This window comes from Kryptolebias marmoratus, linkage group LG12 (genome assembly GCF_001649575.2).
Source record: "Kryptolebias marmoratus isolate JLee-2015 linkage group LG12, ASM164957v2, whole genome shotgun sequence".
NCBI classification, from domain to species: domain Eukaryota; kingdom Metazoa; phylum Chordata; class Actinopteri; order Cyprinodontiformes; family Rivulidae; genus Kryptolebias; species Kryptolebias marmoratus.
In genome coordinates this window covers 1,543,683-1,556,518 of record NC_051441.1, presented here as the reverse complement: position 1 = coordinate 1,556,518, position 12,836 = coordinate 1,543,683, and the positions used below count along the sequence as shown (strand labels likewise).

Sequence of the window (12,836 nt, the reverse complement as noted above, 5' to 3'; positions counted from 1 at the left end):
TCTTTAATTTCATTAATTAAAAAAAAAATCCTAGTTTGAATGACAAACCAATATTTTCCATAAAAAAGTGATTTTTTAAGATCTGTTAGCTGAAAACTTAAGGATGAAGCATCTCTCAGGTCCTGAGTCGGGATTTCTGTTCATTAAAGAAAAGACTTTAAGATCAGTTGGAAGCTTAATTTTTGGCCTTTTGTCCTTTTCTTGTTAATATTTTTGTTTGTTTTCTTGGGTCTCAGGCAGCAGGGTGTCAAATCTTTGGGCTAATAGTGAAGAAACAGAAAACTGCAGCTGATGAATATAAGATGATCTGAAACTCGAAGCACTCAGAACGAGAACCTGACGCCACATTCTGATCCGAATTTAATCCCTTACATTTACCAAAGATTATTCAAATCTCTTCATCAGTATTTAAATAATCTGACAAATAAACTGAAACAACCTTCTTAATGGAGGTTAGAAACTTAAATTAGATTTTATCAAAATATTAAAAAGTACAGAATGTGTTTAAGTTAAAATCCTAAATATGATTATATTAATATAAGCCTTTTTTAACAATCAGTTAACAGGAAACGTGTTATTCCTGCAGCAGGTAGAAGCCATATCCATATTTCCAGAATCTTCTGATTATCTTAAAGCCAAAAAAATGCTTCAAACTTTATAACTGCCTCATTCCGCTCACAGACAATAAACTTCTACAAGTCAGATCTGCTCGAGTTAATCTCAGAATCAGAACTCCTGTTTTAACTAAAGTTTCATTTAAAATGTCCTGTTTTTAAATACAAACATGAACTAAAACAGCCACTAGGTGGTGCTGTTGCACTGGATCCCAAAAACCAGGAGCTCCTCGCTTCCTGATTGGATGGAGGATATTTTTCACCTCATTAGTTCACTGATGTGTTTAAATATAAGACTGAAACCAGGGCACATGATCAGTCATATCAGACTTTAAATCCCTCCAACACGCTAAAAAAAAAAAAAGAATCCAGTGGAGCCGAACAGGAACTAGTTTTTAAATCAATAGTATTTTGTATTTTGGGTTATCTACAAGCAAAGCCTCTGCCAGGAAAATGCAGATCTGCTCTGATGATCTGCTGACCCCTGGAAACGTTTCAGTGCCTTCAACAAAACATTCACCACATTTGATGAGATCTGGATCCAGGAACTGGCTGAGCAGCAGTTTGTGTCTCCAACTTTAAAAGATCTGAGTCAGAGTCCAACAGAATAATTCAGCTCTGGATCTGGCAACGAGTCTCTCAAATTTAATAAACTCGAAATGAAAAGCTGCTTTAAAAGTAAGAAGAGTTAAAGTCAGAGGAGTTTGATGGGTTTTTATCTTCACTCTGCTGCAGAGAGCAACATAAGTCCATTTTCTTGTCTTATTTCTTATCAAACATCTGATGAGTGTTTATCCTGTAAGACTTAAAAAGGAAGGAAACTGATCAACTCTAATAAAATGTGTGGAAAACCAGCCAACAGTTTCACCAAATATTAACTTAGGAGCTTGTCTGTGTTAAAAAAAAAAAATATTGGCTTTATTTCCGTTCAGCAGCAGCAGGAAAAATGTGTTATTCTTCAGTCTAAGCCTTCTGAAAACGCTACAATCCAGGAGAAACCCAAACAATTATGTACCCTGCGCTCATGTTTTGTCTTTTCCTCCCTCTTTCACCGAGCAAAATATCTCCAGGATGTATAATCGATGAAGCCATTAAGTGTAGAGCAGACGATCGTAAATACAGAGAAACTAAAAGCTGCTTTATTATTTAAAACTGTTTATTTTAAAACAAGTTGACTGCAGTCCGTTAGAACTATTCAGCGCCGTTTAGGAATCATTTGGGCCTCCAACTCCGGAGCATCGAGATGTTTCAAGATGAGAAACAGGACCAGGAGCCACAAGTTGAAGCCACAGAGGACAGGTGCCCCCTAGTGGCTGGTTGCAGGACAGGTTTTAAGCCATGGTGGTGTCCAGTCCTGGTTCTGGAGGACCATCCTGCAGGTTTTAGATGTTTCTTTGCTCCTCAGCAGGTCTTCAGGTCCTGCAGAAGCCTGTTGATCTCTCAGGTGTGTCACAGCAGAGACACGTCTAAAACCTGCATGACCAGGACCAGGACCGGACACCTCTGAAGGAAACGTGAACACCTGAGGCCCTGTTTAGATGTAAAACTTCTCCTGGAAGAATCTGTCTTATTTATTTAACGATGTAGCTTCTGAACCTGATGGTTGGAGCTTTAAAACAAACAAATATATATATATATATTCACGCATCACTTCTTCAGATTTTTGGTTATTAGAATTATTTGATTAATATGAAATAAATATAACTGCTGATGTTTTAGATTTTGGTTAAATTGGAGAATAGAAAAGGACATTTTTGTAAATGTAAACACTATTTTAATTTACTCATTTCATTAGTTCTTTATTATACTTTTAAAAACTAATTTTATTTTACTAAAACACAGAAATTTATTTAATTTATACACTGAGTATTAAGTAGGCTATTGTAAAAAAGCAATATTTCTGGACTTCTGTCTGCAGGACAGGAGCAGAAAGAAACCGTAAAGGTGCGCCGTTTAATTTAATTACTGCAAAAGCAAGAAAACGTGGAAGTTAAATGAAACTCTTATCGACATTTAAAACTGAATCTGGGTTTGGGACAGACTTCATTGGGTCCGAGTCTGGACCATTAAATCTGAAAACTGCTGATGTTATTTCTCACAATGTAAACTTCCAAGGATATGAAATACAGAAAAGTAGGAATTGGACATCCTGTGTTATCTGCAGCAAACCTCCTGTTATTTCAAACCGAACAGGTTTTTCTCAGCAGACTTCACGTCGATCAGCCGATGAACCAAATCCACAGAAGGCAGAGAAATAAAGAGGCTGTTTCTGAAGCATTGTTGCTGCTCCAACACATAGACGCCCCTCTCCCCCTTTATTTACACACTGTCACACAGCCTGACGAACTGACACAACTTATCATTACACAAAGTGCTCTGTTCCATAATTTATAGAGATCCCTGTCCCAGTCATGTGGAACTCTCCCAAAATAAATTCAAGTAAACACTTATACGACAAAGAGGCACTCACAGTGGCCTGGTATGCACAAACAGTATGAACAGTGTGACAGTGTAATCCCAACACACACACACTTATTCCCAGCACTGACTTCAGGCGTAGTTTGGAAATAAACCTAAACCCCTACTTCACCCCCAGCACACCTGACTCAGAAAGTCAGACTTTAATCCATCTTCCATCGAAACGTCACAGTTCTGTGTTTGGGCTTTTGTTTTGCTAATTTTAGACAGTTTAACTTTATTAATTTGGGGTTTTGGCCCTGATGGACAGTGACTGCATCAGCCCCCCCTGTCAGAAAACGGATGGATGGAAGGAATTCAGCCTCAGCTTCTTTAACAAACGTCTATCAGCTCAGTCTCCACACTGATTTTTTTTTTCTAGTTAATTCCTGAAGAGCCGAATGGCAGCCACTGATTGATTTTTGTTTTCTGTTTGTGTTTGGACTCCTCTCTGTCCAGAGGACTGTCACCAAACTGGGCCGGTTGGGTTTGAACGTCTGGGATAGTTGCTATTCGATTTCAAAGGGAATGTTTAGAAACCTGAGCCGACCCTCCAGTGAACATACCTACACCCACGTCTCCCTCTAAATCACTCCACTGGAGCAGAGTAAACAAACTGAAGTTTGCTCTCTGATATTGAGAGGTTAAGACAAGCGGCAATCCTCCACTATGACAACACGGCCTCAGACGGACGATGTCATCCGTCTTACCTCACTCTCCATCCATCACTACGCCGGAGTCGACATGTCTGACAGTCCCACTCTCGCTTTTCTCATTGGCACAGGTCTCCACATCTGTCACGTTTTCCTGCCAGCTTTCTTTTATTACAGCAGCCGAGCTCCGCCTCCTTCGCTCCGAGTCCTGGGACACCTGAGGGGGAAGCAGACAGAGAGCGGTCCGGCTGATTGGTCACGGTGTCTGATGTCATCCAGGCTACCTGCACACAACCCTTTCAAACTGCTACCTGGAGCCATACAGGTTTCCAATAAACTTCTGCAAATGGAGGCATTAATGATAAACTGAGAAGTCGGGAAGGCCAGCAAAGAAGTTTAATTTAAGGGAAATAAATCAGATTATCTGCAGTCTCACAACAAGATAAAACACTTTTAGACATAAAGAAGACTCCTGTTTCAATGACAGATGGTTTGAAAACAGACCAGCATCCTGGCTGACTGGATTCATAAAGAACACTGGATGTGTGCTGCATTTTACTTTTAGAAGCTTCAATAATTAGTTTTAATTTGGCCAAATGTCATCTTAGCACTTAATGAAAGAGAAATTTGGTTCTGGAAACTTGTTTTATATGGAAGTTAACACATCCTGGTCACAAACAACATTTGTCCTACAAGCCTGACTGGATGATACCATCCCCTCACCAGCTCATCAGGTAGTACATTTATAGTAACAGGTCCAAGTTTAGTTCAATTTTAAAGCATAAAAATAAGGATTCATCCAGGCTTACGTCTTAAAGATGAGCTTGTAATCCAAATAACTGGATCTGTTTGCCTTCTGATAAATATAAATTTGTTTCAGCACAAAAAAAATGCATTTCCCCATGTTGTATAATAATCTTACATTTACTGAAGGATTTACTAAATAAAGCAAAGAGGACCGGTCCAAACACTGAACCCTGAGGAACTGACTGGAATCTGTCCAATAAACATGATTTTAACCAGTTTAGAGACGTTTTGAGCTAAAGGTAAGATTGAATATGAGTCTATAATCTGGGATTAAGAGTACGTTTTAACTTAAAAACTAATTGATCAGATGAAAAACGTCCTTTAACAGCCTGATGGGGATGAAATCCAGGAGTTATCGGATGAAGTTCTGTTTCTGATGGCTCAGAAAGATCAACAAGTCATCGAGATTATTCGTATCAATGAGAAGAATTACGCCACGATTCTTCTCCTGAACGGCTTCATTTGTGAGGAATTTCATGAAGTCATGACTGCGGAGTGAAAGGAAGACGTGGTCAGAAGCAGCTCTGGTTTCATGGTCCAAGGTAGTTTACACAACTTCCATGTTTCTTCTGGCTTTAAATAGAATTATTTGGATTACAAGCCAGGATGTGTTTTGAATTTGTAACTCAACTTGGACCCATCATCTTGGAACCGTACCTGGAGAGTTTGTGACCGTGGACAGGATGATCCCGTTACTTGGGATAGTTGGACAAATGTGGATGCATCTGTTAACTTCCATATAAAACAAGTTTCCAGGAGCAGATTTCTTTAATCCACTTTGCGATTAAACAGTATTTTGGGGGAAACATTAGCACATAAATATTCTGTATGCCAACAAACACTCAGCTTCCAGTCGTTTAATAAAGCAGCCTGAAAAGGTCTGCAGAGGGATTTTTGACATGAAACCACGGGGCAGGAATCAGGAGGAATCTGCCTCTGCTGTGAGGCTGAGGTAACAAAGTCAGACTGTATCGAGCAGACTTAGGAGGCCAGCGGGACGTTTGCCCTCCTGATCCTCGTATAATCTGCCCCGGGGAGGACACAGCTCCTCTCCTTACCACCATCAAAGACCCCCACACTGAACGGTCAGCCTCACATCCTGATCTGATTGAGGCGCAGAGAAAATATTGACCATTTCACAGACAAAGCAGCGTAAATACTTGAAGCTGCTCTGTTTCACACTGGAACAAGAAGGGGGATGGGACTCAGACTGAAGAATTAATGCTGATTCAGAGATTACTGTTGGATGTTTCCAAACATTTTCTGCTGTTTTAGCCGTTCATACATCAAACATTCAGCTCACCCATGGATGCCAGGACTTCCGGTTTTTACAACTTTTATACTTATTAAAGTATTTCACATCATTTAGAAATGTTTCACCTATAAAAATAAATTAAAATCTCCTTTAAAATCATTCAAATTTGCTTCAGAAAGCTTGTTCTGTGTTTGTTTTGTGCTATTTTTAGCTTTTAACTAAGATTTTCATTGTAATCTGTACTTTTACACATAACTTGATATGTTCGGCTAGCCTTTAGCTGTGTTGAACTACATGTAAGTAGTTTCTGGCTCTTTAGCTTTTAGCTCATCTTCTGCTCCTTTTAGCTTTAATAAACCTGTTTCAGCTCATTTCATTCAGCGCTCATCGCTGCATTTTTATCTTTTTCAACAATAAAATTCATCTAACTGCAACTTTAAAAGGTTGTCAGAATAAAAAAAGTCTTATTCAGATTATTTAAATGTTTTACTCCAACAGAAGCTCTGTTTTCCCCCCTCTGATCCGAGGCCCTGTACCTAACCCACATAAAGCTCCCATGAAGCCGGCGGCACCAGGAGAGGCGCGAACACGGCCCGGAGCCGGAGGACCTGTGTGCAACAGGACAACTCTATCGCTGAATTTCACAGGTCATTACTCTGGCTCCAGCCCTCGCTGCCTCCAGTGGCTCTGGAGACGGCCAGCTTTTTCTCAGAGACAACAGCTTACTGGGCTTTGTGCGAGCTAAACAAGCGTGTCTGTCTCACAGCAGCAGATTAATGTGGAGATAGAGGTTCTGCTCCTCAGGGAGACCTGTGGAGGAGCCATCCATCAACCTTTGGAAACCATTACACAATAACAAAATAAAATCAGAGAGGGGGGCTCGTTGACTCAGCCACGTCCTCGGGGGGCTACGGCTCGAGCCGCACGAAGTCTCAGCAGCTACAGGAAGGTTGTGTTTCCTGAGAACAGAAACCAGTGATTCTGTCTGTAAAACAAGCAGAAACTGAGGTCCTGTTTGACTCAAACAGTCCCTGAAACAGAGAAATATTTTATAATAAAACAAGAGAAACAGATCATTCCTCATCTGGGAAAAAATGTTTGATTTGTTTAATTTAGAGAAGGCAAAATGGTGATAATGTCTCTGTGTTTCAGTGTGTCATTGGTTTTTCTGCTGTGTTAGCAAAATATCTCATGAACTACAGGAAAGATTGTCTATATTCTGTACAACTGATTAAGTTTTGACTCAACCTGATTAAAAATGGCCGCCACAGCCAAGCAAACTTCAAAAACTAATGGTTATAATTCAAGCAATTTTAAAAACTCTTTCAGTCAACCCTGTTAGCAAAATATATCTTGAACCACAAGATGGATTTTAATGAAAGTAAACATTGGGCGTAGATCTGTCTGACTCAACAACCGAGGCTATAATTCAGCCAGTTTTACAGACACTGAGCTAAAATCTGGTGTGGTAGTAGCTGAGAGTTTCTGAGTCTTTCCAGGTTTGACCTAAAGAGCTGAACGACGGCGAGTGATATGCATTCCTTCCAGGAGGAAAAGTACAAACAAAGGCTGATGTAGGAGAACATACATGTCCATTCAAAATATTAAATAAAACTAAAGGATCAACACAGCGACAGAACAACATCTACTTCCTTAACTTTTTGGCCATAAAATGTCTTCTAATGTCATGAGAGTTGTTTATTTCAGAGTTTTAAGATTTGGAGGCATTAGTTCATTTATTGCTTCATTTTTAACTTCTAATATTTAGTTCCTAAACTTGAAGTGTTTGTTGATACAACATGCTTTCTCACAAAACTTATGGCTCTTTGTATGGTTACAAAAGGAATCAGGTGTGTGTGTGTGTGTGTGACAATGCAAGCTGACGAGCTTCCCTCTGATTAGCATCTGTGAGAAGCTGTTTGTCAGAAACACACAAACTCTCAGCCCCACACATGAATGACGGTAAACGACGCAGGACAAGCCCAGCTTCTGATTGGCTCCTAGGATCCCCAGCAGAGAGAAAATCTCGTCGCCGTGGCTCGACTCCGCTGACCTCCAGCACACACAGCTTCACGCAGGCGCCAGCTTGTAATTAACACATGGCAGATTACGTTTACAGGACCAACACGGTTTTATTACCACTGCCCTGCGGGAACACAAAACCCGTCCTGTGGGAGGACATTCGACAGGGTCTGCTTGCAGAAAGTGTTCACAGATAAAAAGAATCTGTAACTTTCTTTGCTGCAAACTGACACGACTGCTGACGTTGTTTAAATTCTGACTTCAGCAAACTTTCAGTTACTTCAGCAGAATACAGCCATGACTTCTAATATACTCTTTGATTTAACCTTATTTACATTTCTTTTTTTTAAACTGCTGTCTTTTAGCTACTGGTCTGCTGATTTAAGCTTTTGCTCTGATTGTTTTAACTAATAATTCAGTTTCAGGTTCTTGCATTCAGCAGAAAATGCTAATTTTTCTAATCTCTGTCTGTCCTGGCTGCCTGCAGCATGTCTTCATGTGTTTGGGCTCACGCTGCTCCTTTAACAGTCGTATTAAAAGGAGCAGGGAAAGCAGACAAACCGGATGATACAACTGAGCCGTAATCATTTTCAGACAGCAAGCAGCACTTCAGATTAACATGCAAAGATAAGAAAATGCTGATGACCTGAGAATATGAGGGCCGAGTCTTTCAGCTTTCACCGGAGGAACATGGACACACACACACATACACACGAGTCACACTCAAACACACCGACATGCATGGCTTCTCAAAAATATAAATTAAAGAAGAAAAAATATGAAGTCTTTTAGAGCTGAAGTAATTGAATCTACTGAGATGAAAGTCGTCCTGCTCAACATGCTGCAGATTAACTGAAACATCTGCACCACTAGATGGCACATATGAGGCTTTATATTGTTTTCATCAAACTTTGTGAGTAAATGCCCTACAGGTAAAAACAGTCTCTGCCTAAAACCAACCCTGAAAAGGAGACAAACGTCGGCTCAGAAACCTGCTGAAGGAACCGATTATAGATCAGAACGCAGAGAGCTGTCAGTCCTGCTGGAAAAACAGACTTTCCCATTTATCTTCCCAAAGCTGTGTGTCTGAAACACTTCACACTGAATTAGGTTGAAGTGGAAACCCACTCTCCAGACTTGTGATAAATCTCCCCTCCTCTCTCTGCTCAGTTTGGAAAAGCTTCAGATGCTTTTATTAGACACAAATCAGATAGCGTTACAAATACAAGCGAGGATGACAACACTCTCCTGCACAGTTTTCTGTCTCTTTAATTGCGTTCTGCAGGTTCCATACGGCGGAGCACACATATAGAAACCCGAGCTCTAACTAAAGAGGAAAAAGAAACGTAACAATGCATAATTCTTCCTAATTAAACGCATCTCGTTTGTAATTCACACAAACAGAAATGCAAAACCAACAATTTGTGGTTTTAGGAGGAGCAGTGTGCTCTATTTTAGCAAAACAATAACAGCAAATATCTTTAAAATTAACTCTAATTACTGCATTAGAGCTTCTAAAGAAGAAGTTAGGAGCTCAGTCAGGTTTTTGTTTTCAATGTGTTAAACAATGAAGAGGAGACTTACAGCTGGAATTAAGCTTTCAGTATTTCTGTGACGTGTCTGAGCGGTGTCTCGACAAAAAGGCCGTTACATCCGCAGCCAATTAGAGGAGGAATGATGAGGCTTCATCGTCAGGATGGACTCGCTTACATTAGGCCTGTTTGAATCACTCAGATCCAGGGACTTAGTTATTAGGACCTACATGTTTGCTTTCGCAGCACCCGAGGAACACTCTGCTTACCATCAAAACCACCAGCGAGCTCTGCAGCTGGAGCTGAAACGACCCCAGTCTGCTCCGTGCCGCTCACGTTCGGTTCCACGGTCCGTCAGCGGGCGCTTTTCTCCGAAGCAGCCGTCGGGTTAAACAACCGGGGTTACTTTCTTGGTTGGTGACGTTTCAGCTCTGATCTGAGTCGGGTGGACTTTCTGACCAGCTGGCCATCTTTAAGCTCAATACAAGAGAAATTAGCATCCAAGCAGAAAGGTAGCCAAGGGTTTAATTTTGGAGGAGACACAAACATAAAGGGGTGATGGATGGCTCGCACGCCAGTTATTGTGAGAAGAATTACAGCTGGATGCTGCCAGCTGAGGCGGGGTGGCGGCTGGCCAAAGCCCGGAAAGAACAAAGGCCTGGGATGTGTGTGTGTGTGTGTGTGAGCGCCGGCCAGCTTCATATTTACATGCCTCGCTCAGGAGTTAATTGCAGTGAATTCCTGCAGCAGGTGCCAAGTAGGGGCCATTTCTTTATTTCACACAACCACCGCAGCGATCCCGCTCAGACGGCTCCGTTTCACAGCATCTTTACCCAAAGATTCTGAAAGATTTGAGCTCTCACGTGTAAAAACAAACAGATGAATTACTGCTTGTTTTCAGTGTTTCACAGCTCGGTGACTGAGCAGAAACAGAAACAAAGTTCAGATTTTGTATGAAGTATTTTGATGAAACCAGAGTTCAACAGATTCGGTTTCATTCAGCCTCTCAGGAAATGTTCATGTGTGTTTTTCAGACTTCATCTTCACAGTAGCTGATGAACAAAAGCCAAAATGTGTCCGGTTGCTACGGGTCCTGATTCTTTTTGGTAAACAAACCTAGCGTCTCGGCTCCTAACTTGGCAGCTCGGCCTCGTGCACATCAAAGCCGGGTCTGACCTTGCATACCAGATGAGGTTTCCATTAATGAGCCCTGGACATCAAACACCAAGATCACCCCCCACAAATCATTAAACCCACCGTGGACTAATTTATGCTGCACAGAAATGCTGAAAAAAGAAGAAAAAGCTGCACATTTCAGTTTGAGTATCGGGACCAGGACGTGGGAGGAATATCAGCCGGAACAGCAGAGAGAAGGTTTCAAAAAGCTCCAATTATCTGATGTGTAGGAGAGCACAAAGAGCCAAACCGCATCCTCCAGCAAACAAATCAAACGTCTGACAGGATGTGTCTGCCTTTAAGGCGCTGCAGCAGAAAGCTGCACTTCACACACTTCAACAAATAACACAAATGTAGATTTAAAAAGGACTAAAACTCAGCTGCTGCAGAAAGAGCAGCTAAAGTCGAGGCAGGAGGTGGTTTAACGCCAGGACAGAAAACGATCGGCCTCAGTTCTGAAACAGACAACTTCATGCCCTCCCCAAGTTAAAATGATTAGGAAGTTATAAATGCTTTTATATAAAATATACTTATTTTCTAATATCCAAAACCTCAGAAGTCATTAACTGCATAAAAACTTAAAGACTGAGACAAACACTAAAAGTAGTAAAACATTTCTGACTCTTAAATTAGTTGATGAATGAAGTGAAAACTCTTCTGTCTGATGAGCGCAGCTGATTTTCTAAAGCAGATAAAAACTCAAAGCCTTTTTACAAACACAGAGCATAAGACAAGATCATTTTACCAATTAAGAGGATAAAGATGAGATCTGGTCACTGGTTTTACTGTAATTACAACAAGCCTCCTGAGCTTACAGTCACCCAACAACCTTCACTTCCAGCCAGAGTCAAATTAACTTTTCCAACAAAGACTAGTTGGGTCATTTTTTTTAATCACCTGTTTCTGTGAACCCCAAAGATCCTCAGTGAAGTTAAAGACTGAAGTGTGAAAATCATCTGTAACTTTCCCTAAAACCTCGTTTTTCCAAATTTGGCCCAATAAATTCTGACAGTGTTGAACAAATGTGTGGCCTAATTATCATATCAGCTAATTACTGCAGCACTTTTTAAACAGGACTTCTAATTAGTAGAAACCTGGTTGATTATTCTCCCCAAGTATCTGAGGCTCATTAAGACTAAAATGAACCATGACTGATACCAGCAGAAATACGTTTCACAGTTCAAATTAATGTTCTGAATTAATTCACACTTCACTGTGAATCTGTTTGTTTTCAGGATGCTTTTTCATTTTCAGGTTTAAGTTTTACAACGTTTTAATGTTTTTGCATTGTTTATTTGTCTCATTTGATGCTTTTATTCTTATTTTGTGATTGTTTTTAATTGTACTTATATTTTATTAGAGGTAAAGAATTTGGAACTTGGTTTTAAATGGTGTTATTCAAATAAAGATTTACTCACCTAATATTTCCCCTACTGTATCAGGAAGGATAGATTTAAACTTTTTCAACTTTTCAACCAAATTTAAAGCTAGAAATCTTTCCGCTCATCCTTGCAGACGGATGAATGTTGGTTCGAGGACAAACCGAGGCGTCTTTGAGCGGGCTCTGCTTCAGGGACACATCTGATCCGAACGCGTCTCATGAAGGAAGAGTTTGTGTCGTCCACAGCGTCTCCAAGCTTCCAGTTTCATGGAGATCAAAGAGCACTTTCCTCTCTTTCATCACTGCAGAAAAGTAGAAAACTTTGGATGATTTTATTACAGAGCTGTGGTCCAAGTGGGGCAGAGCGTGTTTGGAGCTTTCAGACCTGATCATTACACAACATCCTTTCATCTGCTCTTTACGAGGATTATTTGAAATTTGTCATTCCCGCTGAATAAACATCACTTTTCTGTCTGACTCTTCCCAACAAAGCCGGCGCGTTCAGACAGAAGGTGCAACAAAAGCCACCTCTGACTTCTTCAGAGTTATTTAAGCTCATTTTATCATCTGCATGAAAAAAACCCAACAATCAGCATTTTATATTGTTGGCTGAACTACTGAGGAGAAGTTTGCTTTGATCAGGAAAATATCTGAAGCCGGTGGAAGAATTTAATCAGGAACAAAGTTTTGGCTTCAGAATATCTGCATTAAAAAGGTTGATTAGGTTAAAGGGAGGAGGGAGTAAAAGCAGCTCCAACCCAAAGACATCATTAAGGTCATGATAGCTGCTTACACTCCTGGCTTCAGGGCTGGGAGGCTGAGGAGGAAAAGGCGATGAAGGTCAGCAGCAGCTCTGGACCGAGACACAAATGAGTCCACAGAGAAATAAAAATCCGACTGTCATCAGAACCGAGCCTGGTTTCCAGCAGGAACAACATG

General features: G+C 40.7%; 1 protein-coding gene across 5 annotated transcripts in view; it reads right to left on the bottom strand.

Annotated features, from left to right (window-relative positions):
• rbfox3a (RNA binding fox-1 homolog 3a) overlaps positions 1 to 12,836 on the bottom strand; it is a 562,538-nt gene that overhangs the window by 518,059 nt on the left and 31,643 nt on the right. For all 5 annotated transcript variants that reach the window (XM_017419378.3, XM_017419373.3, XM_025006644.2 and 2 more), the window contains exon 3: positions 3,782 to 3,941. The gene's annotated coding sequence lies outside the window, so the exon portion shown is untranslated. The remainder of the gene's footprint in view (positions 1 to 3,781; positions 3,942 to 12,836) is intronic.